The following is a 26,301-nucleotide window of genomic DNA, read 5'->3' as shown; positions in this document are numbered from 1 at the left end:
ATTCTGTTTGCCAACAGGGCACCGTTATGACATGTGGTGAAGGTATTTCGACGTGGAGATGTATATTGAGACGATATGAGGCTCGTGATATGTATGCTATCAACCCTCCCAGACGAACAATGCAGGGTGATACAAGATGATTTAAGACAAAATCTCTAATTGGTATTATGAATGGCAGCTGGTTTTAAATGTAGAAAAATGTAAATTAATGTGGATGAGTAGGAAAACAAACCCGTAATTTTCGGATACAGTATTAACAGTATCCTACCTGACAGTCATGTCGTTTAAATATCGAAGCGCAATGTTGCAAAGCGATATGAAATGGAAGGAACATGTGAGGATTGTGGGAGTGCAGGTGAATGGTCGACTTCTGTTCATTGGAAGAATTTTGGGAAAGTGTGGTTCATCTGTGAAAGAGAGCGCATATAGGACGCTAGTGCGACTGGTTCTTTATTACTGCTTGAGTATTTGGGATGCGCACCAGATCGGATTAAAATATGACATGGAAGCAATCAGAGTCGCGCTGCTAGGTTTGTTACCGGTGGGTTCGATCAACACGTGTTACGGAGCTGCTTCAGGAACTCCAATGGGCATCCATGGAGGGATGGTGATGTTATTTTATTTGAAACACTATTGAGAAAATTTAGAAAACCGGCATTTAAAGCTGACTGCATGACGATCCGTTCTTTCGCGTTAAGGACCACGAAAGTAAGCTACGATAAACTAGGGCTCATACGAAGGTATATAGATATTTGATTTTTCCTCACTCTATATGCAAGTACAGCAGGAAAGGAAACGACTATAATAGTGACGATACAGGATACCCTCCGCCACGCACCGTACGGTGGCTTGCGGAGAATGTATGGAGATGTAGATGTAGGAAGTTACTGTTATCATGTGCGTCCGTTATTTCGCTTGTATCGCCCCATAGGCGACCTACAGTGCAGCGTCCTACCAATCTGACTTGTCAGAACGGTTTTGATGAACACGTAAATCCTGCTCCAACCAGTGACAGGTAGTTGAGAGCGGCGGATGAGCGGTCGTGCATCAAGTTGGCTTCCCAATGCATGGGATCACGTGGAGTCCACACTGCGACGTATCGCCGCCGTCAGGCTATACACTACCAGGTAAGCATTTCTGACAAAATATTAGCCCCTCCGCCTTCTCATTAAAAAAGCGCTCCGGTTGCTTTGGAGAGCTGTAGATGGTGTTGCACTGGAACCGGGCGATCATGTGACCCTCCACCGCTGACGTAAATCGAAGCAGTGAAGTAGTATCTACGTGCCTGTCGGTTGTGTGAAATCAGCACACTAAGATGGGACGACGTCGAGATGTGACAGAATGGCAAAAAAAGTACCTACCGTATGCGGACGCTCCATGATTATCTTGAATCTAGTTGCGCGATTGGTTGTATCTACACGGAATATCCGGCATGTCTTCAAAATGTGGTGTAACACGGGATGAGAACGATGTTCGAATAAATTATCCTTACTAACAGGGACTAGATAAGTGCCATCCTATGTCGGTTTCAGACACGACAGGAACCGCTACCGCCAGTGAATGCAGGCCCATCTCAACGAGTTTCCGAGCCTATATTTCGAAGGGACCTGAATGCAATGGACATTTGGGGATGTTAAAAAGCCACCAGGCCCTGAAATCCACGCGATAGTCGACCGACCGCCGTGTCATCCTCGGTCATCCGTCATCGGATGCGGAACATAAGGGAGTGGGGTCAGTGCATCACTCTCCCAGCCGCTGTCGGCGTTTCGATCTTGGAGCTGCTGCTACTTCTCAATTAGGTAGCTCGTCAGTTGGCTTCACGAGGCTGAGTACAGCCCGGTCCCATCCTTCCACTGAGGGCTAATCCGTGGAAAGACAGGGAATGGAATTTGGGACCCTCACTTGGTAACCAAGTGTTGCACTGTCCTTTGCATCTTCATGATGGATATGCTGTGGACAATACCGTCTTCCAGAATCACAACAGTCGTGTACACTAACTTGCACGCATACTTTCAAGGTTTAATGGATACTGGCACCCTGCCGTATCACGACTGTCTTAATAAATTACCCGATCTTAATCCCGCAGATGATGTTGAGGGACTATGTGGAACGAGGGGATGGGGTTTGAGGGTGGAGGAAACATCCCCGAAATTTGTTGTCTCTATGGGATCTGAGCAAAAGTGAGTCAGTGGCTTAAGCCGGATATGACGTAACTGAGGAATGTTGTTGAAGCTCTTCCTCGCCGAATGGGAAGCTTAATCAAGGCTAGAGGCGATGTTAGGCGGTATTAACGTGGTGGTCCTGGAGGTGACTAATTTGTTGACCGCTGTGGTTAGGTAAGTGTTCAGTCGATATTAACTCTGTGTTTGTTTTGGCATCCATGTTCTGATTAATCTAGTACACTGCCTGCAACAGGTGTGGAAAACTGACATTAGAAACCCTCAATAACATTGTTATGTTTTACAGGTAAGTCTCGAAATTTGCGGTACAATATTGTTTAACGGATGACTTCCAGAGGCGCGCGTTTTGCGGCTACTTTCGCTGCCATAAAAGAGCGCAGCTATTTTCATTTGTATTCAGGAAGGTTTCTTCCGTGCACTGTAGGTGCTCAATTACTATAACCACTATCTCGCTCTATGTGGATTGCTTCGGCTGCCCTTATATCCTGCGGCAAATCACGCCGTTAGTAATTACACCACTGTATGCGCATTATAAACTGAAAGCACCTCTATTTGTTCTCAGAAAAAAAAAACTGAAGTATGACGTTTCTGTGGCCATTACAGTAGACACTAAACACCACACCGGAGTGTATCATCGTAATGTAAAGGCGTGAGAGACCTCGTGACCTGTTTTTAATTATGTAGCTGAAGACAGATACAGATTGAAAGCAGGCATCTTATACAGTAATGGTTCAAAGAGCAATGTTGCTTCTTAGCAATTTGAGGTTAATGGGATTTCGGATCGGCTAGTGAAAATTAACATGCAAAATGTCAGAGTCCCCTATCTGAGACGTAGTCAATTTCAGAAGACACGTGGAGTGTAGGAAAGGAATTGAACGTGTGCAGGACTTATTAAATAACACTAATTCCTTCCGTAAGGGGCTATACGTATAAAGTAAGGTCAGCCAGTACGAAACTGCGCATGTAATCTGTTACATTAGCGATAAGAGCGTTTATTGCGGCGACTCCTGGGGTAGTCCAAATAAAAGCGACGACAACTACCCGGAGCAAATAAAAAACCCCGGCAGCGCTACGATAAGCAGAACTGGTATTTCATTATTATTTTTCTATTTTTTTTTGGGGGGGGGGGGGAGAGTAGGAAAAGAGACTTCTTGTGTGTAGTTAAGATTTCTTGAATGAAACTAGTTGGTATATCGTTAAATGCTAAGTGTTACGCTAGTTAGACTGCAAACTTTTCAAGTAAATTGGTTAGTGTTAGAAATGTGTTTGAGTAGTATAATGTGGTGCGGCACCGTAATCGACCAGTAGATAATTCGGCGAACCCAGGTGAAACTTTAGATAGGATCGCAGTGTAAAGCAGGAAGATAAACTTCAGGCACGTCTTTGTAAGAAATGTATACGAACTGTTGCATCTGAGTATAGAATGCAGCAAGGAAACGAAATATAACAACGACGAATAAGGTCTTTTTTTAATTACTTGGAACATTCTACAGTCGTGAAGTTCCTAAAGTTGAGTTACTACAGTACGGCGAGCGCAAGATACAAGAAAAGCCGTATCTGAATACAAGTCACCATGAAACGTAGATAAAGCAAATGATCCCTAAGAGTGAAACATTTACTAGAAAAAACTCAGTAACAGACCTCCAAGGATGTGTAACACTTCACCGATTATATTGTGAACTATAAGCGCAGGACTCTGCAGAAGAATGGGACTCGTCTTAGAAAGAGGATATTGTCATTCACGTGAGATCAGCAGCTGATCGAGGACATGGTTTTCGGAAACATGACTAAACTGTACTATTTAAAGCGATCGATTTATCACATCGAGGTGGGATATAAGGCCAGTGTGTAACGTTTCCGGAGGCGGGGAATTAGCACATACGGACGGGAAGGAAATCAGCCTTCCGTACTTACGTGAACCATTCCGGCATTCGCATGAAGATATTTCGGAAAATCGCAGAAAACCTAAAGCAGGATGGGCGGACGGGTGGTCTTATATAACACCTGTCTCAGACTTTACCACTTCACTTACTGGGAGAACAGGTGTCGATAGCACACGCAATTTTGAAACAAATTAGAGAGTTACTAGGAGCGGTTACACTTAAAATAAGTCAACTGAAAATATTCTTATTTTGGCAGAATATGGGGAATTCTTGGGAAACCAAAATATTAACATATAGAGTGTTTCGAGATGTTGAAGAAATGTTGAAATAGTCTTTCTCAGTCTTTCATATTCTCACGGGACATGGCCCTTCTACATACAAATGCAGCAAGGGGAAACAGGCGATACCAACGAAGGACTGTGGATATAAAACAAGTACTCCGCGAAATATCACTTTCGAATATCCCTGGAACAATGAGGTTGATCACTAATGAAAGAGGCGAAAAGCAATTTATAAAGGTCAACGTGTTAACACGTGTTATATCCAGAACACTACGTCGCGTGTGTAGACAGGCCACCAGGTCTCTGAACTGGTCCGTGCACTGCTGATACGATGCATGAATGGACGTTGGTTGGGAGTTAAATGAAGATATTGTTCGCGAATGTAGAGAGGGCTCCAGAACGTAATGATCGTTAGATACAGTAAGAGACAAAAAAAAATCCCAAGACTGTATAAAGTTTACAGTTATATATCCATCTAGCTGAACTCCGCTAGGAGGCTGTACTCTGCTCATCTGAACTTGTGTGGGAGAAGACAAGACGAGAGAGAGAGAGAGAGAGAGAGAGAGAGAGAGAGAGAGAGAGAGAGAGAGAGAGAGAGAGAGAGAGCAGACCTCTTCAAAAGAAAGAATTAAATGGACTACACACTCAATGGAGCCCGTCGCAGGTTAGATTAGGCTGCTTGTTTTTCAGAGTTACTCTCGCCCACCCGCGATCTGGCACATAAAACATAACTGCAATAACAGAAACGACGACTCTATGTAAATATAGAGTACGGTAGGTAAGGAATTTGTGCTACAACTGGAAGCATCTGTATCGTTTCAAAGACCATTATACGAGGGTTGGAACTTAGTGGCAACTATTTAATCACAACCCATACAAAAGAGTTACATGTTTGCACCTGTTACTGTCCCTCAAAGTGGTCACGAGCATTGTGTAGAATCCGTTGTCAGCGCTGTGAAAGGCGTAATGTACTGTTAGCACAGGCTGTTCCGTTGATGGTGCGAATGGGGCGGTCTACTGCATGTCGAATCTCTGGAACAGTTAGGAAGCGAATGCCACGAAGTGGTTCCTTGATCTTCGGAATTACGTCCGGGGAGCATGGTAGATGGTACAGTACTTCCCAGTCCCATCGACCAAACAGAACAGCGCAGCTTTCTGATCTGATGTCAAATTTGATGTCCGGTCAGCGATGTTTATCCTGTCTACTCTTAGTGTCAGTTGTAATAGCGTAGATGATAGCGCAAGAGACTGCTCAGCCTTCGGCTCGGCTTCGATCCTTCCTACCCTCCCATGCCCAAGTTTTGTATCATAATGTTGTTCGGTTTTAGGAAACCAAATGAAGAACACGTTTGGCGACACCGTCTCTGGCGGCCCGCTTGAATTTGTGCGCCCTGATTGGCTAACTTCAACGCTAGTTAATTCGATAACGGCACAACGTATCGAACTTTTTTTCTCAGTACAACGTGCCTTGCAAGCTTTTCAGGCAGGTTCTGACCACCCTGAATAATGTAGTGCAAAACAAATCACTTCTGGACAGGATGTGAGTTGAATGTAGCTTATACTGTCCAACATGAAAATCAAAGCAGAACTGTAGAGTTGAGTAGCATGGCTCATTTTAGATACTAGGCTGTGGGCTTTAATGTAATCATCAAATATGTTAAAAAGAGAAGATAGTTTCTCAGTCGAAGGAGTTTCTCAGTCGAAGGCTATACGGCCTAGAAGCAGAGACCCTCATGGACACCGCAACTGTTGCATAGCATAGTTCTTGATGTGCGGTTTCTGGATTCTGATTTGCGTAGAGAGCCTTCTCGCGTCATTTGAGGCGAAAATGGATGAACAAATTACATTACACTTCCCTTATGACACACCCTGTATTGCAAGAGTGGTAATGGGAGATGTGGGAAGAGACATCGTTAAAATTCGTTGCATGCCAAAATAGGGCGGTGTTCATCAACAAGTGTCTCGTCTTTGCTTTGTTGCCGCTAATTGATTTGAATATCTTCGTAAGCAAGACGTACTTCTCGTTCTATACATGTTGCGCATTTTCCACCCCCTCCCTCTTTTTTTCCTTCCTTCTTCGAAAGTTCCACCTGCACCCTCAACGTAAGACTGAGGGTTTCCGTTAACGTCATATGACTATTAATGTACACTATTGTGAATAGTCCTCTTTTTTGTAATCCAATGTCAAATATTAGATCTCCTTAAAGATACTTTTAGTCAGTTTGTTTCCCTTGTAGTGCGGATTACAACAGTAATCACAACGTTAGAAGTCTAACAATGGCTGTTGCGTTACAGTTCAAGCTCTAAGGTTACCCAGCTTCTTTGTTTTTCAGGTAACTGGCTGTTCTGAAAATGTGGTGTGCCCGGTTCTGGACTTTATGGTCTTGGTATCAGCCCCAGATAACACTGGGAAGATTTATCGTATATAGGTCCAAACAAAACGCGCTATCCACGAACTGCCTAAAATTATAGTTACGGGACAGGATATGAAATGTAAGTACACGTGCAACAGTAGATAGCGATTTCGCTTTTCAGACTACATACAACGTTCTCTCTTATGCACGAGAAAGCAGATAGTATTCGCACCCTATTTTCTTCATAGAAAGTTAGCTCCAGGACCTTTTGAAATTCGAGAAACATCGATACTTGTAGTAAAAGGAGTGTTCTTTTTTTTGTTTCAGACTCGTGAACTGGAATTTTCCGGAGACGACAGCGGCCTCTCAGCCTCCCGAGGAGAGACTGGAGTAAACTAAGTAAGTGCAGGTTAGACCATTATTACAGTTGCTTAAATTATACATCACTTCGGAGCTCTCTCGGCTGCTGTAAATGCAGACGGAAATCACAACAGTTATAGAGAATGCGAAACTAAACACGCACGTCCACAGTATGTTATGCTTCTGAATTGGATACATGAGAATTGCATGTTACGTGTGACTTTAAATACACATCAGTCATTCAAACGTGCCAGTGCTATTATTATATTATTCAGCATGTGCAGAATATTTCAACAAAGACGAAGTCAGTCGTCAGCCTCACAAGAAAACTTTTATTTGGTTCACTTTACCGGTTTCGGCAGTTTGAACTGTCGTCTTGAGATGTGAAATAGGCTCAGATCATTGGTAAGCCAACATCAGAACAAGAATCAGACGGTAGTGTCCTGTGCTACAGTATCAATAAAACAGTGACATCACTAAAACTTCATATTTGCGATGAGTGGCAAACAGTTAACTATCAAATCTCCCATCGTACTTAGTATTTTTCGAAAACTCTGTCGATTATAAGGGTACTTGTTGAGGTTTCTCTGTGTAGAGGTGACAGTAAATGACCTGTGTTGAGCAATGAGAACTTATGGAAGAAAGCAGAAGAACCAAAGTTATAATTATATGAAGAGAGAATTTTTTCTGTTTCTTTAAAGTACAAAATTCCATTAACAGATTCGTGTCATACAAGGAGCCGTTAGACGATGAACATAAGAAATTGTATCCTGATACAAAAGGAGTGGATTCAGTGAAGGAGAGTAAAACAAAATCAGAGTAATTGGTTGGTTGGTTAATTTGTGGGAGGGGACCAAACAGCGAGGTCATCGGTCCCGTAGTATAATGGAAGGACGGGGAAGTAAGTAGGCCGTGCCCTTTCAAAGGAACCATCCCGGCATTTGCCTGAAGCGATTTTGTGAAATCACGGAAAACTTAAATCAGGATGACCGGACGGAGGTTTGTTTCGCCGTCCTCCCGAATGCGAGACCAGAGTGGTAACGACTGCACCACCTCGCTCGGTAAATCGGAGTGATCACATAAAGACTTGTTTCCAGTCCCTCTCAAATATGAGACTATTACTGAGTGACAGAGCGCAGACGTTAAGGCATTTGGGCCTCATTCCAGAAAAGTAAGGTTCAAATCCGCGCCCGAACATGCGGAATTACATGTATTGCGTCATTTACCGAAATCGATTAAGGCTAACGCTTAGTTGGTCGCTTTAATAAGGCCAAGCGCGATTTCGTGCCGCGTTCTTGTCGATTCCGAGCCGTGTACGTCTCTAATGACCTCATTGTCGACGGCACGGTACACATTAACCTTCCTCCTTCTTGCTATCAACAGGCGGTTGTCTTAGCTTCTGCACAACTTCCCTCGGCATGAAGGCAGGAGACCAGGGTGCTGAGGGCAAATACACGTGAAAGCAAAACGCTTTCACGGATGTTGGTAAAGAAGGAACAGTAATAAAAGTAAAGGAGAAGATAATGGTGCAGAAGTAAATGAGGATACCATTACGCCAACTGGATCTGTATGTAGTTAAAAGAAAACTGTTGACGAAATTAGGTTCTGCTGCTATGGGTTTGAATCAGTTAAACGAAACACAATCGAAAGGTACTAAAAGAAAGCATTAGTTGACAAACGAGTGAGAAAGTTTTGTAGCTTATCTACAATGTTAAAAAAAAATGGCTCTGAGCTCTATGGGACTTAACATCTGAGGTCATCAGTCCCCCAGAACTCAGAACTACTTAAATCTAACCAACCTAGGGACATCACATACATCCATGCGCGAAGCTGGATTCGAACCTGCGACCGTAGCGTAGCGCGGTTGCAGACTGAAGCGCCTAGAACCGCTCGGTCTCATTGGTCGGCTTGTGCAAGGCGAATCATTTGTCCACAGTAAATCTCAGCAGTGATGGCCACACATCGTGGGAGCAATACGTAGTACACCACATTGTCGCTGTTCTACCAGATGCAAACATTGTCTTGTACGGGGAGTTTGCTGCTTTGTTTGGCCTCAACCATTCCTTTCTTTTCTTAATGTTCGCATAAAGGCACCATTTCTCGTCACCAGGAACGATACAGTATAGGAATGGTCGGTGTTCCAAAATCAAATGGCTCCGAGCTCTATCGGACTTAAAATTTGAGGTCATCAGTCCCCTAGAGCTTAGAACTACTTAAACCTAACTGACCTAAGGACATCACACATATCCATGCCCGAGGCAGGATTCGAACCTGCGACCGTAGCAGTCGCGCTGTTCTGGACTGAAGCGCCGAGAACCGCTCGGCCACTGCGGCCGGCAATGTTCAGTGTTGTTCTCGTGCCAATAAATGGCGATGAAGCGGAGATGAACGTATGCCCACCCGCTGTTTTATGTGATTTTGGCTTAGAGCATGCGGTACCCATACGCCCGATTTTTAAGCCTTTGTCATTCCACGAAAATGTTGGACGCTGGTGGAATGATTACAGTTCATCACATTTGACATTTCTCGAGTTCACTGGCGTGCATCATTGTGGGTTAATGCATTTAAACGATTTTCGTTAAATCCCGAAGGTCTTCCGGAACATGGAGAGTCACTAATGTCAAAACGAGAAAACCATTTTCATTGCCGTGCTCTGTCCAATGGTATTATCTCCATACACGGCGCAAATGTTTATGGCTGCTTCCGCTGCTCTCACCCCTCTATTCAACTCCAACAGAAGAATATATCGGAAATGTTCCGATTTGTCCACTTCGCACAGTTTTAATTTCTATCGTCCACAGCTCCATTTACTGTCTCCAAATGAAAATATGTAAACTCTAATAGCAACACTGATCTATAAATAAAAAATGACAATCGATAAACAAACTCGTCGCAACCGGAATAGCAACGTGCGAAACAAAATTGCTACGAACTTAAGCACGAACCGTATACAAAGTGGGTTGGACGTGATAAGCTTTTGGCAGCCTTGTTTCATGACAGTCCGTGAATACGTTGTTGTAGGTGAACGTAACATTTCTGTCACTGTGTGTGTGTGTGTGTGTGTGTGTGGGTGGGTGGGTGGGTGGGTGGGTGGTGGGGGTGGGGGGGGGGGGCGCTTGCGCGAGTGGCAAACCGAGGTATTCTGTAGCTAATGTAGCTCGTAGCGCACCCGGAAGTTGGCCGGTGGCTACACTCGCTGGCCGCGCGCTTTTGTATACAGAGCGCCGGCTGCATCCCATTCGATGATCAAACGAACTTTTCGCACTTATCCAGTCGGAACGGGAAACTGCGACCACGTGAAGGGCAAACGCGGGTGCAGATGGCCGGCGAATGAATGGTCAAAGCGAGCCTTCCCTGTGTGGGGACGCTGCACCACGGCGCAACACGCTCTGCAAGGTTTGCTTGCCAACCAGCAGGTAATCGAAACCGCCTCTTTCATAAGAAACAGTCGACGTTTGCGTGCTGTGCCGTGTGATGGCATTGCCTACATTATTTCTGATAAAGTGATCGTAACCGCCACACTGATGTTACTGTAATATTTGCTGACAGCTGAAATAGTCTTCAGCCTCTTCTATTTCGAAATAACAAAAGTAGTGTGTGTTATGAGCTAGAAATCAACGTAAGTAAAACAAAATTAACCGTCATCAGCAAGAGAGACACACCAAATTCTCATCCAAACATAAAGGTAAACTTATTCCACAAGTAAATACACACCTCATGAAACTAACCTTAATAACCAGTGGCATTACTAGCAAGAAATTAAATTCAGTATCGAGAAAGTCAGCGCCGCATTTTGTATAATGCCTAATGTGCTCAAGATCCCTCAACTTTCAATCGAAACAAAATTAAGATTTCAGCGTTGCTATGTGTTTCTCGTCCTTTTGTATGGAGATGAATCTGGGACTTGGGCCGAGACGACGGGCAAACGACTTGAGGCATTTGTGATGTGGCTGTACAGGAGCATTCTAAGAGTTCCATGCACAAATAAAATTACTAACAACGACATTCTCCCCAAAATTCCGAAAGAAAAAAGTCCTAAACACAGCAATATGCAGAAAACTTCAATACCTCGTTCAAGTAATGTGGAATTGAACATGTACAAACTGCTGAGGAACATACTTAAAGGTAAAATACCTAGCAAAAGAAGACGACAAGGAAGAACATCATCTTGACTTGGAAACTTAAAGGACCTCGACGTCAAACACGAGCGAGGAACTTTTTAGAACTAGGAAAATTGTTATAACTGTGATAGTCATCAACATCCGAAACGGATACGCACAAAAAGAATAAGAATCTTTGTCATTATTCCTACCTCTGTGTCAATCTTACTGAGGCGGCGGGAGGGAGAGACGGAGAGAGAGATAGATATGCTGTCAGGAAATGGAGCGGTGCAGTTACATCATGATTTACTCTCGAAGAAAGACGGAAGGAAAAAAACAGGTCAGCTGAAATGAAATTTCTCAGGACAATCATAGGCTGATGGACAAAATACCTAACACAGAAATAAGACATGAGCTACATATTTTAGGCCGGCCGTGGTGGCCGAGCGGTTCTAGGCGCTTCAGTCAGGAACCGCGCGACTGATACAGTCGGAGGTTCGAACCCTGCCTCGGGCATGGATGTGTGTGATGTCCTCAGGTTAGTTAGGTTTAATTAGTTGTAAGTTCTAGGCGACTGATGACTTCAGATGTCAAGTCACATAGTGCTCAGAGCCATTTGAACCGTTTTTGAACAAATTTTAGATTCCGAAAGCAAAATTAAAAAAAAAAAATATAATGTCAACTGTTGTAACTGTTTAGGAAGTATGCAACAAGATCGTCCGTCTAGTATGGTCATGAACAACAAACGCACTGGACAGTGAAGTGAAGTGTTGCGTGTCCGAGGACTAGATTATTTCTGGAGTAGTCCGTGCAGCCTACTCTGTGAACTGAAGAAAAGATGATAATGATGATTTCTTGTTTAAATAATGGTCAGATTTTCATTACAGTTCACGTTCAGAGACGTGACAGCCAACGCTATTGTAAAAAGTACGGCGGTTAAATAACAAAGACTGATTTTTTCTTGTAGTTTCCGAGAGACTTTCCAATCTCTACTGCGAATATTTGAAAAGAGCGGATTTTTATGTTTAATATGCATAGGCCGAAAGACTTGCGTATGGGTAAGATGGTAGTAATGTACTATTTTATAGACGCTCTTAGCATTTCGTATGCACAATTGTAGATGACGCGATAGGGTCAGTACGGCGCAATAAACTTGTGTGTTCTTTTAAACCATACAGCAACTGAAACAGAGGGAAAACTGTAGCAATCGTATGGTAAAGCTGCATTACCTCGAGCGACGGAGTTTAGGTGGTTCAAGTACTTCAAATAAGACCGACTTCTTCGTGTTAAGAATAGTGGGCCTGGCATTTCGGCTTCTGCTGTGACTGAAGTCAACATAAACACAGCTGCTGCGATTGTCCGTGAGAATCGGCGAATAACGTTACGTAACCCCAGTAAAGCGTTGAGAATTTCATATGGCAGTGTCTTTACCGGCCGGAGTGGCCGACCGGTTCTAGGCGCTACAGTCTGGAACCGCGCGACCGCTACGGTCGCAGGTTCGAATCCTGCCTCGGGCATGGATGTGTGTGATGTCCTTAGGTTCTACATCTACATTCATACTCCGCAAGCCACCCAACAACGTGTGGCGGAGGGCACTTACATGCCACTGTCATTACCTCCCTTTCCTGTTGCAGTCGCGTATGGTTCGCGGGAAGAACGACTGCCTGAAAGCCTCCGTGCGCGCTCGAATCTCTCTAATTTTACATTCGTGATCTCCTCGGGAGGTATAAGTAGGGGGAAGCATTATATTAGATACCGCATCCAGAAACGCACCATCTCGAAACCTGGACAGCAAGCTACAACGCGATGCCTCTCTTGCAGCGTCTACCACTTGAGTTTGCTAAACATCTCCGTAATACTATCACGCTCTTCTTTGGATCTTCTCTATCTCCTCTGTCAACCCGACCTGGTAAACCGAGCGAGGTGGCGCAGTGGTTAGCACACTGGACTCGCATTCGGGAGGACGACGGTTCAATCCCGTCTCCGGCCATCCTGATTTAGGTTTTCCGTGATTTCCCTAAATCGCTTCAGGCAAATGCCGGGATGGTTCCTTTGAAAGGGCACGGCCGATTTCCTTCCCCATCCTTCCCTCATCCGAGCTCGCGTTCCGTCTCTAATGACCTCGTTGTCGACGGGACGTTAAACACTAATCTGCTCCTCCTCCGACCTGGTAAGGATCCCAATACTAAAGTATAGGTCGAATAAGTGTTTTGTAAGCCACCTCCTTTGCTGATGGACTACATTTTGTAAGACTCTCCCAATGAGTCTCAACCTGGCACCTGTCTCACCAACAATTGATTTTATAGGATCATTCTACTTCAAATCGTTCCGCACGCATACTCCCAGATATTTTACAGAAGTAACTGCTACCACTGTTTGTTCCGCTATCATATAATTATACAATAAAGGATCCTTCTTTCTATGTATTTAGGTCAGGTTTAAGTAGTTAGGTTTAAGTAGTTCTAAGTTCTAGGGGACTGATGACATCAGATGTTAAGTTCCATAGTGCTCAGAGCCATTTGAACCAGCTTTTTGTCAGTGTCTTTAAACATTATCCATGACCATCTTCATATAATCCGTGTTTGTGTCAGTTGTGTACCACGTTTTTTGACTCCCGAACAAATGGTGATGCAAATGGTGACACGCCGTGAGACGCTGCGTCAATTTGGTGATGGACGGAATGCATTTCTGAAATCGATTATCACCGATGATGAGTCATTATGATCCTGAAGGAAAACGAGCCAGCACAGTGTGGAAATCGCCAGGTTCTCCAACACCAAAAAAAGCGAAAGTTGTTAAATCTGTACGAAAGTGATGGTGATCACATTGTTTGACTGCCATGGAATGATTCACCAGCATGCAGTTCCCCTCACGCTACTGTTACAGGATCATACAACATGTCAGTACTGACTAAACTTACGAAGCACATTGCAAGGAAACGACGAGAACTTTCTCGAATTCGATGGCGACTTCATCATGAGAGTGCGCGGCCTCATGTCGCAAATCAAGCCGTGCAGTTTCTGGGTCAATGCAACATTAACTGCGTATCGCATCCGCCTTATAGCCCCAATCTTGCATCTACATCTACATGACTACTCTGCAATTCACATTTAAGTGCTTGGCAGAGGGTTCATCGAACCACAATCATACTATCTCTACTATTCCACTACCTAACGGGAAAAACGAACACCTAAACCTTTCTGTTCGAGCTCTGATTTCTCTTATTTTATTTTGATGATCATTCCTACCTATGTAGGTTGGGCTCAACAAAATATTTTCGCATTCGGAAGAGAAAGTTGGTGACTGAAATTTCGTAAAAAGGTCTCGCCGCGACGAAAAACGTCTATGCTGTAATGACTTCCATCCCAACTCGTGTATCATATCTGCCACACTCTCTCCACTATAACGCGATAATACAAAACGAGCTGCCCTTTTTTGCACCCTTTCGATGTCCTCCGTCAATCCCACCTGGTAAGGATCCCACACCGCGCAGCAATATTGTAACAGAGGACGAACGAGTGTAGTGTAAGCTGTCTCTTTAGTGGACTTGTTGCATCTTCTAAGTGTCCTGCCAATGAAACGCAACCTTTGGCTCGCCTTCCCGACAATATTATCTATGTGGTCCTTCCAACTGAAGTTGTTCGTAATTTTAACACCCAGGTACTTAGTTGAATTGACAGCCTTGAGAATTGTACTATTTATCGAGTAATCGAATTCCAACGGATTTCTTTTGGAACTCATGTGGATCATCTCACACTTTTCGTTATTTAGCGTCAACTGCCACCTGACACACCAAACAGCATTCTTTTCTAAATCGCTTTGCAGCTGATACTGGTCTTCGGATGACCTTACTAGACGGTAAATTACAGCATCATCTGCGAACAGTCTAAGAGAACTGCTCAGATTGTCACCCAGGTCATTTATATAGATCAGGAACAGTAGAGGTCCCAGGACGCTTCCCTGGGGAACACCTGATATCACTTCAGTTTTCCTCGATGATTTGCCGTCTATTACTACGAACTGCGACCTTCCTGACAGGAAATCACGAATCCAGTCGCACAACTGAGACGATACCCCATAGCTCCGCAGCTTGATTAGAAGTCGCTTGTGAGGAACGGTGTCAAAAGCTTTCCGGAAATCTAGAAATACGGAATCAACTTGAGATCCCCTGTCGATAGCGGCCATTACTTCGTGCGAATAAAGAGCTAGCTGCGTTGCACAAGAGCGATGTTTTCTGAAGCCATGCTGATTACGTGTCAATAGATCGTTCCCTTCGAGGTGATTCATAATGTTTGAATACAGTATATGCTCCAAAACCCTACTGCAAACCGACGTCAATGATATAGGTCTGTAGTTAAATGGATTACTCCTACTACCCTTCTTGAACACTGGTGCGACCTGCGCAATTTTCCAATCTGTAGGTACAGATCTATCGGTGAGCGATCGGTTGTATATGAGTGCTAAGTAGGGAGCTATAGTATCAGCGTAATCTGAAAGGAACCTAATCGGTATACAATCTGGACCTGAAGACTTGCCCGTATCAAGCGATTTGAGTTGCTTCGCAACCCCTAAGGTATCTACTTCTAAGAAACTCATGCTAGCAGATGTTCGTGTTTCAAATTCTGGAATATTCCATTCGTCTTCCCTGGTGAAGGAATTTCGGAAAACTGCGTTCAATAACTCCGCTTCCTACGATTATTTTTTAATCCCATCATCAAAGGCAAAGATTCGGGGCATTCGATTTGAGACTTCTGAAGCAGTGCTCAAGAAATGTGAGGCGGTTCTCAAGGAGGTGACGGGGATGGCTTGCACTGATAGAGAAGCTAAGAAATGTGCATTCAAATATGAGGGGAGAACTTTGAAAAAGATCATGTAAGCATTGGAATGGAGTAATAAACGTGTGTGTCTGCTGATCAGCCTTCGTAGACAGATGCTCAGCTGCTGTTCGAAGCCTACTTCTATGTTCCTCATTAATCCGCACACATGTATGTAAAACGCAATAGATGAGGTCAATCCTTGCTGGCATTTGTGAGAGTAGGTTTTGGTATTTAGTGAAGTCGGTGAACGGTAATGTAGCGGGGAAACAACACGGATTTGAATAATCCAGTGCTCAAGGAAAGGTTTCGTTGAGGTGCTGTATCACTGGTCACCAGGAACTGGCAACCGTTCGCACCGATTTGCTAGCACATAATAGTCCAGCTAATCTTAGGAACATCCTCCAAATACTCTGGTAAATAGATACGCAGAAACTGCAGGTACTATTATCTGTTGCGTAAAATTGCTGGACTGATTTGCTCGTTACCATTCATACTAAGTTATTCGCCAACTGCAAAACACCACCAAAAAATTACTTTCCACATTATTGTTATTTTTCAACTGTTAAGGTGTGAAGTATGTACTTTCAAGCGCTCAAAATTATAAACGCAGTGAGGTTTGGATTACTGTGTCTTGGAAATATTTGAGAATAGAGCAAAGGTTTATATGATTTAAATGAAAATTTACTGCACTAGTTGCATTTTATCATGTGTAGCACAACGCGTTTCGAGAACGCGTCACAATTTTCAAGTGCTGTGGGAGTTGATAAATATTGGATGTAATATCTGCTGTACGGTGTTCTGCCCCCCAGTTTTCTGTTTATATTCGGCATGGACTGCAGGGAAAGAGAGGTACTACAGCACACAAGCAAACATCTCGTCCAGTGACTATGTAAACTCCCACAGACTTGTAAATGGGAATACATACCTCAAACGTGTTGTGCCACACATGAAAAAAAGTAATTTTGCAATATTTTATCAATTAAAACATTATTGACTTAGTTGCAGGCGTTCAAAAAACGTCATTAGTAATGGATGAAGTTATAAAATCATCTATCACACGCTCCTTTCTTTCTGAAACGACACATTTTTAATCCATGCTCGTTTGTAAAAAGAGAGAGAGAGAGAGAGAGAGAGAGAGAGAGAGAGAGAGAGAGAGAGAGAGAGAGAGACGATGAATGCACAGAATGCACAGTGCTATTGTGAGAAAAGACTTCATCAACGTAAGGATCCTAAAGTAGCATTTGGAAGTAAAGGCGTTTTACAGCAACTGGCTTGTTTCAAAATACTGAAGTGCGTGTTCTACGTTGCTGCTTAAAGTTGCGTCATGACTCCTACACTGCCACGAAGCCTTGTGCACATGCACAGGAAATGATGCACGAAAAACACATCATCGGCGTCTGAACTTGTTCTCGGCCCGCTTTTGTGCATCGTACGACGGAGGTGCGTGATTAGGGTATAATTTGCGCCTTCCTCTTTCTTCAGTTCGTCTGAATGGGTGTCATTACTTTTCTCGAATTATTGTTATTAGGCTTTCACGAAACGTATTTAAGGGGGACCGAAGTTGCAGGCAGCCCAATCATGCTTAGAATCCTTACATGGAATACCGCAGTTTTTTTTTTCTCTCCGCACAGCATGGGGTGCTTACTTACGATCTTTTCCATGTGCAACTAGTGTCACCAAACGTTGGCCACACTGACCGTGTAACTAAGCACAAAAGTTTTATTTGCAGTTGATAATCTCATTTGTCTCCCAGATGCAGTAATAATTTTCTCCATGTGATGTAGCACAGCCGAATATTTGTTAAAGGACATTTGTGAAGTTTTCCGTCTCGGCTCTTCTTTCACAAGTACTCATTTTATTATATCTTCCACTGTTGGCCAATTTCAGCCTTACAGGCCATTTTCGAGCACAGTAGGTGTCTATGTATTGTACAATTAACGTGTTATTAAACAGCGTATACAGCCAATCAGAAAGCGAGTACATAACATGCGTCAGAATTGATAGAAGAAATCTTACTGGGTGCAGTAATAGACGTCTTTGTCTGTTACTGCATGCAGTAAGCTTTCTGATATTAATCCTTAGGCATGTTATGTATTCGCTTTCCGATCGCCTATATCCGCTGCTTAATAACATGTAAAACACAGACACCTTCTCCGCTTGAAAATAGCCTGTAAGGTCGAAACTGGCCAGTCGTGCAAGCTATAATAAAATGAGTACTTGTGAAAAACACCTCAGATGGAAAACTTTATAATCTCCTTTAGATCAACTACAGATACCGCACACACCTTTTCGTAAGTAACGGCAGTCTGCTTCTTCAGGTTCCCGTTTTCATTTCAACTTCTGTGATGACGCACCTTTGAAATTAAGCTAAAGAATGACAAAACTACGTTTACAACGTTTGTGCATAAATGAAGCTTTTGTAAATGTTTACAGGAATAAACTCATCTAAAATCTGAAGGTAGCAACCGATAAAATACAGGGAGCGAAAGACTATTTACAACTTGTACGGAAACCAGACGGCGGTTACAAGAGTCAGAGTACATGAAAGGGAAGCAGTAATTGAGAAGAGGGTGAGATGGAGTTGTAGCTCTCCCCAATGTTATTTGGTGTGTACATTGGCCACGTCGTAAAGGAAACGGAGGAGAAATTCGGGGTTGAAGGACCAGGGAGAAGAAATAAAAACTTCGAGGTTTGCCGATGACACTGTAATTCTCTGAGGCAGCAAACTACGTGGAAAAGCAGCCGCAAGGAGCGGATAGAGTCCTGAACAGAACTCTTCAGACGAAAATCAACGAAAGTAAAACAAGGGTAGTAAAATGTCGTTGCATTAAATGATACTGAGGAATCGATTAAGAACTGAGACGCCAAAAGTAGTGAATGAACAGTAAAAAAGTAACGATAGCCGAGGTATAGAGGGCATAAAAAGCGAGTAGCAATAACAAGAAACGAATTTTTGAATAAGAGAAATTGGTTAATATCGAAAATAAATTTATTAAGAAGCTGTTTCTGAAGGCGTATGTCTTCAGTGTAGCCTTGTAAGGAACTGAAACATGGGCTATAAGCAGTTGAGACAAGAAGAGAACAGAACCTTTTGACAATGCTGAAGATTAGATGGGTTGATCAAATAGCGTAACCAATGAGGAGGCACTGAATGGAATTGGGGAGGGGCAGAAATTTGTAGCACAACTTGATTAAAAAGTGGTGTCGGTTGATACTGATAACACACATGAGCCATCAGGGAACTGTCAGTTTGTAATGGAGGAAGGTATGAGGAGGGATGGGGGTAAAAATTGCAGAGGGGGTCCGGGGATCAGCACAGTAAGCACGTTCAATTGAATGTATGGTGCAGTTGTTACGCAGAGAAGAATAGTGCAGAGGTACATCAAACCTCTCCTAGGATTGACGACGGCGACAACAACGACAACAACAGACTTCGGATATCAGCATCTGTAGCCTGCTGGGAAGGACAGAAGGAAAATTAAGAGTTTAACGTCCTGCTGACAGCAAGGTCATTCGAGATAGAGCACCTGCTCATTGTGACAAGGATGGAGAAAGAAGTCGGTAATGACTTCGTTGAACTATACAAGCATTCACTTGAAACCACAAAAACCTTTATCATGTTGGCTGGATGGGAATTAAAACAGAACTCCTACTTTTTAAACACTATACAACCCCATACTGTTTCATAAGCTGCATATAAGTTTTGTAGCACTCCTTTCTCATCCCTGTCCAATCTCTTTTGACTTGTCAGTGCATATTCTTTGTACAGGGTGACAATTGTTGAACTATATGAAATAAAATCATCATAACTTCTGAACGGTTTGCGTTAGGACTTTCAAACCGCACGGTTGGGCGCACGGCATGATGGGAAATTAGCATGCGCATGGATGGTTCGGTTTAAAGACGAAATCCACTTTCATTTGGATGAGTTCGTCAATAAGCAAAATTGGCGCATATGGGGGACTGAGAAGTAGGTTTTCGCGATGGAGAAGTCCCTTCATCCTCAGCGGGTGACTATGTGGTGTGCAATGCGCAGTCACGAAATAATCGGTACGATATTCCTTGGTGGCCCGGTGACTACTAAAAGGTACGTGAAGGTTTTGGAAGATGATTTCATCCTCACAATCCAAAGTGACACTGATTTCTACAATATGTGGTTCATGCAAGACGGAGCTGAACCCCATCGAAGCAGGAGAGTGTTTCATGTCCTGGAGGAGGATCGCTTTGGGGACCGCATTTTGGCTCTGGGGAGGCCACTGGCATGGTCCACGATTGGCCGCCATATTCTCCGGATCTAAACAAATGAGACTCTTTTCTGTGGGGCTATCTTAAAGACGAGGTGTGCAGCAGTAACCCCAAAACCATTGCTGATCTGAAAACAGCCGTTCAGGAGGTCATCGATAACAGCGATGTTCAGACAGTGCAGCGGGTCATCCAGAATTTCGCTATTCGTCTGCGCTACATTATCGCCAATGATGACAGACATATCGAACATCTCATAACGTAAATCCGAATATCTGTAGTGATGTTTACATGTTGAATAAAGTGTGTGCACGCCATAGTTTGTAACTAATTTACGATTTTTTTCATGTAGTTCAATAATTGTTACCCTCTATCTGTTTTATGTACGTTGGCAGAATGTCGTCCAAGATAGTTTTGAGAGTGACATAGGATGATGTAGAGAGAGTTTGAAAGTTTAGAACAAGCTGAAAGTCAATATCCTGTGTATTTCGAAACGTGGAACACGCATATGTTCTCGTTAGGCACGTGGCCTTCACTGTTTATTGTGTCGGAAATAGGCGACCAGTACAAGAACGTGAACTGAAGTATGTATGACGTTCCGTAACAATACATTCAGATAATGCGAGAATTACGCCAAATCCAGCATGCAACACATTTAATCGCTTTTGGGTTACAGCGAGGCGGACGACGCTAAGCAGCTAAGCTTTGGTGATAGTAATAATATTGGCAGACTGAAGCTGTGAGCCGGTACATGGATCGTATCTGGATAGCTCATTCATTTACAGCATTACCTGCGACAGCAAAGGGTTTGGGTTCAAGTCCCATTGCAGCAGGCAGTTTTAATTTGTGAGGAACTTTCACAACAGGACACACTCCGCCCCAGAATTAACGATTCATTCTGAATAATAAAAATACTGTTAGTAGTACTTACGTCGTTGCCATAGTGGTTGAGATCCAGTGAACAACAATTAATGACTGTGCAGTTGCTATTCTTCCGAAAGAGAGATTGATAGGAATCACCTATTGTAGATTAGTTTACCCTTAAACAGGACACCCCCCCCTCCCCACACACACACACACACACACACACACACACACACACACACACACACACACTCGCGCTCTCGCTGCAGCCCGGTCCAATCACGAATCTTGTTCCTATTCCGCCTTTATGTCAATACTAACCCTATTAGCAGAAAGTAACTACGCCTTAATCAGAGTACTATTCGCCTATTGCTAGTCTCTCTCTTTCTCTCTGTACGTTCGTTTCTGAACATGTCTAATCTGTTGTTGCTACGGAGTAAAACAAACAAGTCTCTGAAAAAGGAGCAAACAAATCGACACAAAGCCTCATAGTGCAATTTGTCTGGTTCTTACTGAAGAGTCGTCTCTTCAAAAAGCCTATTGTATTGTTGATTTCGTGTGAGACATTATTTCCCATTCGGCCTTTTTCCTATAATGCTTCAGGTCGTCCAACTTCCGATAAAGAAGTTTTCGCAATTTATTTCTTCTTGCTTCCTATGTTTTTGTGCAGTTCTGTCTCTTACATCTCTCCCTCCCTCCCTCCCTCCCTCCCTCCCTCCCTCTCTCTCCCCGGTCATTTCTATTTGCCATTTCTTTCCTACTAAATTTTATTTGATCTAATTATGGTATGATTGTGGTATTATAATCTTACAGCATAATTCGACAATATAAGGAGTACGTCTGATTAGTCGGACAACTTTAACAGTACGTGTTTCTGCACGAGGTTAACTGACGCTTTCTTCATAAAAATCTGACAAGTAATAGATGGTCAGTAGTTACTAAACGGTAAAGATGCGTGCAACAGTTGTTCGTTGTTTAAACCTAACGTCGTTGTCCAGTGTTGACAACAGAAGTAACTCTACGAGAATACATAAAATGTATGTATGTTGTTTTGCACAAAACTAATATCCGGCGTCGACGATCAGTAATGGGTGTCTCTTTCGTTGTTCGTACATTTATGATTCGTCTAAGTAGTGTAGTGACTATTGTCGGAAAAAAGAAGGCTAAAAACAGAACCAAAAACGTCATACCAACTCAGTTACCTCCATTTGCCACAGAACACTTTTGGCAGCGCATCTCAAACTGCTGGATATTGGGGAAAAGACACTAACACGTAAGCGGAATAAGAAGTTGGGATTTGAACCCCGGTCCATTGCAGTACGTCCCGTGTGTTAATCACTGTTTAACGTAATCTCTCCATAGATCGTGAAGTCGTAATCAGGCTAGGTCATGCAGTTCCATTGCGTAGCCTCTTAGATTATTAGTTACTCGGGATATTTTGCGTAGGAATGGTTGAAAGCCAAAATTTATCAAACTCTCTCTCTTCATCGATCGAACGTGTAAAGATCAAATCATCGAACGTTCTATGCGGTAAGATTCTGTTCCAAATTTTGGTGTGCATGCAGTTTCATTCTGACAGAAAAAAGTATTTCACTCTACGCTTCCCCGTGACTGAAAATTTCGTTCTGCCGAATATCTGTTACCAACAGATCTAAAACATCCCAATCTCTTGCATTAAATCCACTTGTTTTTGACACGATACTGTTTCATTTGTGTTACTACTTATGGCTGAAACTTCAGATAAGGTCTACATCTTTGTTAGTCATTTTCCAGAGAAAAACGGTAATTTCTATTAGCTCGTCTTCGCGCTCCTTAAACCACACGTTTGTTGGTGGCGGAAGGATCGTTCTGCAGCCAGTCGCAAAGGCAGTTACTCTAAACTTTCGCAGTAGTGATTAATATATGCAGGCGAAAGCGACGAATGAAAATTTGTGCATAGACCAGGATTCGAACCCGTGTCTCTTGCACACTAGGTAGATGTGCTAGCCACTACGCCACCCTGGCACAGTGGCTTTGGAAACTGCACGGACTACCCTAGCATGCCTCCCTCCTCAGTCCCATTCACGCCTCAGCCCACTTGGTATCTCTTCCCCCCCCCCCCCCCCCCCTCCCCCCAGGACTCGAACAACACTGCAGAGGCTCTGCAGCTGTATTGGAATAGCAACTCAGCATCGAACGAAATGGGGCATCCTTCCTGAAACCCAGGTATTGGTGCTTTTAATCTAGTGGAACTATATGAATTTTGAGGGGATACCAAATGAGCTGATACATGAATGGGAATCGGGATTGAGATGGTGGCCGTGCTAAGGTAGTCCGGGCAGTTGCGCAAAGCCCCTGTGGCAGGGTAGTTTAGTGGTTAGTGCATCATCCAAGTGAGCAAGAGGCCCGGATTCGAATCCTGGCCTTAGTACAAATTTTCATTCGTCGCTTCAGTCTGGATATATACATCATAAATGTCTGAGCCTTAGAATGGGCTCTGGAACCATGTAAGTGCAAGTAGTGTTTCCGTAATAGTCGCCTGTTCTAACAGCGCACCTCTCAGCAGCTGTAGTGTCATTCTATAATCCGACCTCGTGCGCATCTTAAACGCTCTTGCAATACTCAAGAACTTCCCCAGAATTCTCTCAACAAAGCGAAGTCGACCATTCCCCTTCCCTGCAACCGACTTACGTACTCGTTCCATTTCATGTCGCTTTGCACTGTTATTCCTAGATGTTAATCGACTTGACAGCGTCAGGCAGCTCACCACTAATGCTGTATTCCAACATTACACAATTATTTTTCCTACTCATCTCTATTAACTTAAATTTTTCCACATTTAGAACAAGCTTCCGTTCACCATACCACATTGAAATTCTGTCCAAGTCACCCTGTAGCCTCCTACAATCACCGTACAGCATTCTCCGCGAACACTCATTACACACTTCACAGCCAGGGTCGAGAAAAGAAGAGAGTCCTCTTCGGCAATATCCACTACGCCACATGCACACTAGTGTAAGTGGGTACTAACATTCTGATTAAAATGGATAAATAGGCAAGCAGTACTGACAGCATGATCCTTTCTTTCACAGTTTTACGTACGAGGAATGTTCCGTAACCAATGCATCACTTTTTTTCAGAAGGCGAGTTGGTTTTATTCGGGATTCCAATACGCCATATTCTTATTCCCCACTCTTTTGACTAAAAACGCTATTTTTCGACTTAATCTCTATTCAATGCGCCTGCCTTGCGCCACAAGGAATTCCGCACAGATGCTCCTTTGTTGCTCTTAATGGCCGGCCAGGGTGGCAGAGCGATTCTAGGCACTACAGTCTGGAACCGTGCGACCGCTACGGTGGCAGGTTCGAATCTTGCCTCGGGCATGGATGTGTGTGATGTCTTCAGGTTAGTTAGGTTTAAGTAGTTCTAAGTTCTAGGGGACTGATGACCTCAGAAGTTAAGTCCCATAGTGCTCAGAGCCATTTGAACCATTTTTTGCTCTTTGTGGTCTTCTGTTAAGCAACGAGAAACCCAGTAGGCCCACACTTCTGAGTACCCCATCTGGAGGACAAGTATGTCAGCACTATTAACAGAGACGTCCGGTTGTGCAAAGAGGTGTTCAATCACGTCGAAAGAGTGTGTCCGCACGTTCCCACATCGCAGGAGTCACAGCTGTGCGCGGCTGGCCGGCACAAGGGTGATCGGACAGGTTTGCACGAACTTGTTCCGGTGATAACACCCGCATCGCTTAACGTCTCACGGTGCTTTTTTTCGCTGCCAGGTGTTCGTGGACAGTCTGCAAGCGCTTATGTGTACGTGCGATGCTATGGTTTTCTGCCAAAAGAAACGCGATGACAACACTGATTGGAACGCTCCTCCGTAAAGATGCAATCTTGAAGGCTGCGTATAACACCACCACCAATGGGAACTACATGAAACAACAGGGACTGAAGCGGGGATATTCCAGTGTGTCCCACAAAATACACTACTGGCCATTAAAATTGCTACATCATGAAGATTACGTGCTACAGACGCGAAATTTAACCGACAAGAAGAAGATACTGTGATATGCAAATGATAAGCTTTTAAGAGCATTCACACAAGGTTGGCGCCGGTGTTGACACCTAGAACGTGCTGACATGAGGAAAGTTTCCATCCGATTTCTCATACACAAACAGCAGTTGACCGGCGTTGCCTGGTCAAACGTTTTTGTAATGCCTCGTGTAAGGAGGAGAAATGCGTACCATCACGTTTCCGACTTCGATAAAGGTCGAATTGTAGCCTATCGCGATTGCGGGTTATCGTAACGCGACATTGCTGCTCGCGTTGGTCGAGATCCAATGACTGTTAGCAGAATATGGAATCGGTGGGTTCAGGAGGGTAATACGAAACGCCGTGCTAGATCCCAACGGCCTCGTATCACTAGCAGTCGAGATGACAGGCGTCTTATCCTTATGGCTGTAACGGATTGTGCAGCCACGTCTCGATCCCTGTGTCAACAGATGGGGAAGTTAGCAAGAAGACAACCATCTGCACGAACAGTTCGACGACGTTTGCAGCAACATGAACTATCAGCTCGGAGACAAGTGGCTGCATCATAGACAGGAGCGGCTGCGATGGTGTACTCAACGACGAACCTGGGTGCACGAATGGCAAAACGTCCTTTTTTCGGATGATTCCAGGTTCCATTTACAGCCTCATGATGGTTGCATCCCTGTTAGGGCGACATCGCGGTAAACGCATATTGGAAGCGTGTATTCATCTTCGCCATAGTAGCGTATCACCCGGCGTGATGGTATGGGGTGCCATTGTTTACACGTCTCGGTCACCTCTTGTTCACATTGACGGCACTTCCAACAGTGGACGTTACATTTCAAATGTGTTACGACCCTTGGCTCTACCCTTCATTCGATCCTTGTGAAACCCTACATTTCAGCAGGATAATGCACGACCGCATGTTGCAGGTCCTGTACGGGACTTTCTGGACACAGAAAATGTTCGACTGCTGCCCTGGCCAGCACATTCTCCAGACCTCTCACCAATTGAAACGTCTGGTCAATTGTGGCCGAGCATCTGGCTCGTCACAATTGCCTGTCACTACTCTTGAAGAACTGTGGTATCGTGTTGAAGCTGCGTGGGCAGCTGTTCCTGTACACGCCATCCAAGCTCTGTTTGACTCAATGCCCAGGCGTATCAAGGCCGTTATTACGGACAGAGGTGGTTGTTCTGGGTACTGATTTC

The 26,301-nt window shown here is 43.9% G+C and overlaps 1 protein-coding gene across 2 annotated transcripts in view; it reads left to right on the top strand.

The window, feature by feature from the left end:
- LOC126297532 (plexin-A4) overlaps positions 1-26,301 on the top strand; it is an 861,252-nt gene that overhangs the window by 156,901 nt on the left and 678,050 nt on the right. For both annotated transcript variants that reach the window (XM_049988441.1, XM_049988440.1), the window contains one exon: positions 7,026-7,097. The gene's annotated coding sequence lies outside the window, so the exon portion shown is untranslated. The remainder of the gene's footprint in view (positions 1-7,025; positions 7,098-26,301) is intronic.

This window comes from Schistocerca gregaria, chromosome X, assembly GCF_023897955.1.
Source record: "Schistocerca gregaria isolate iqSchGreg1 chromosome X, iqSchGreg1.2, whole genome shotgun sequence".
Classification (NCBI taxonomy): Eukaryota; Metazoa; Arthropoda; class Insecta; order Orthoptera; family Acrididae; genus Schistocerca; species Schistocerca gregaria.
Note: the sequence above shows the minus strand (reverse complement) of the source record. Positions and strands in the feature narration are given on the sequence as shown.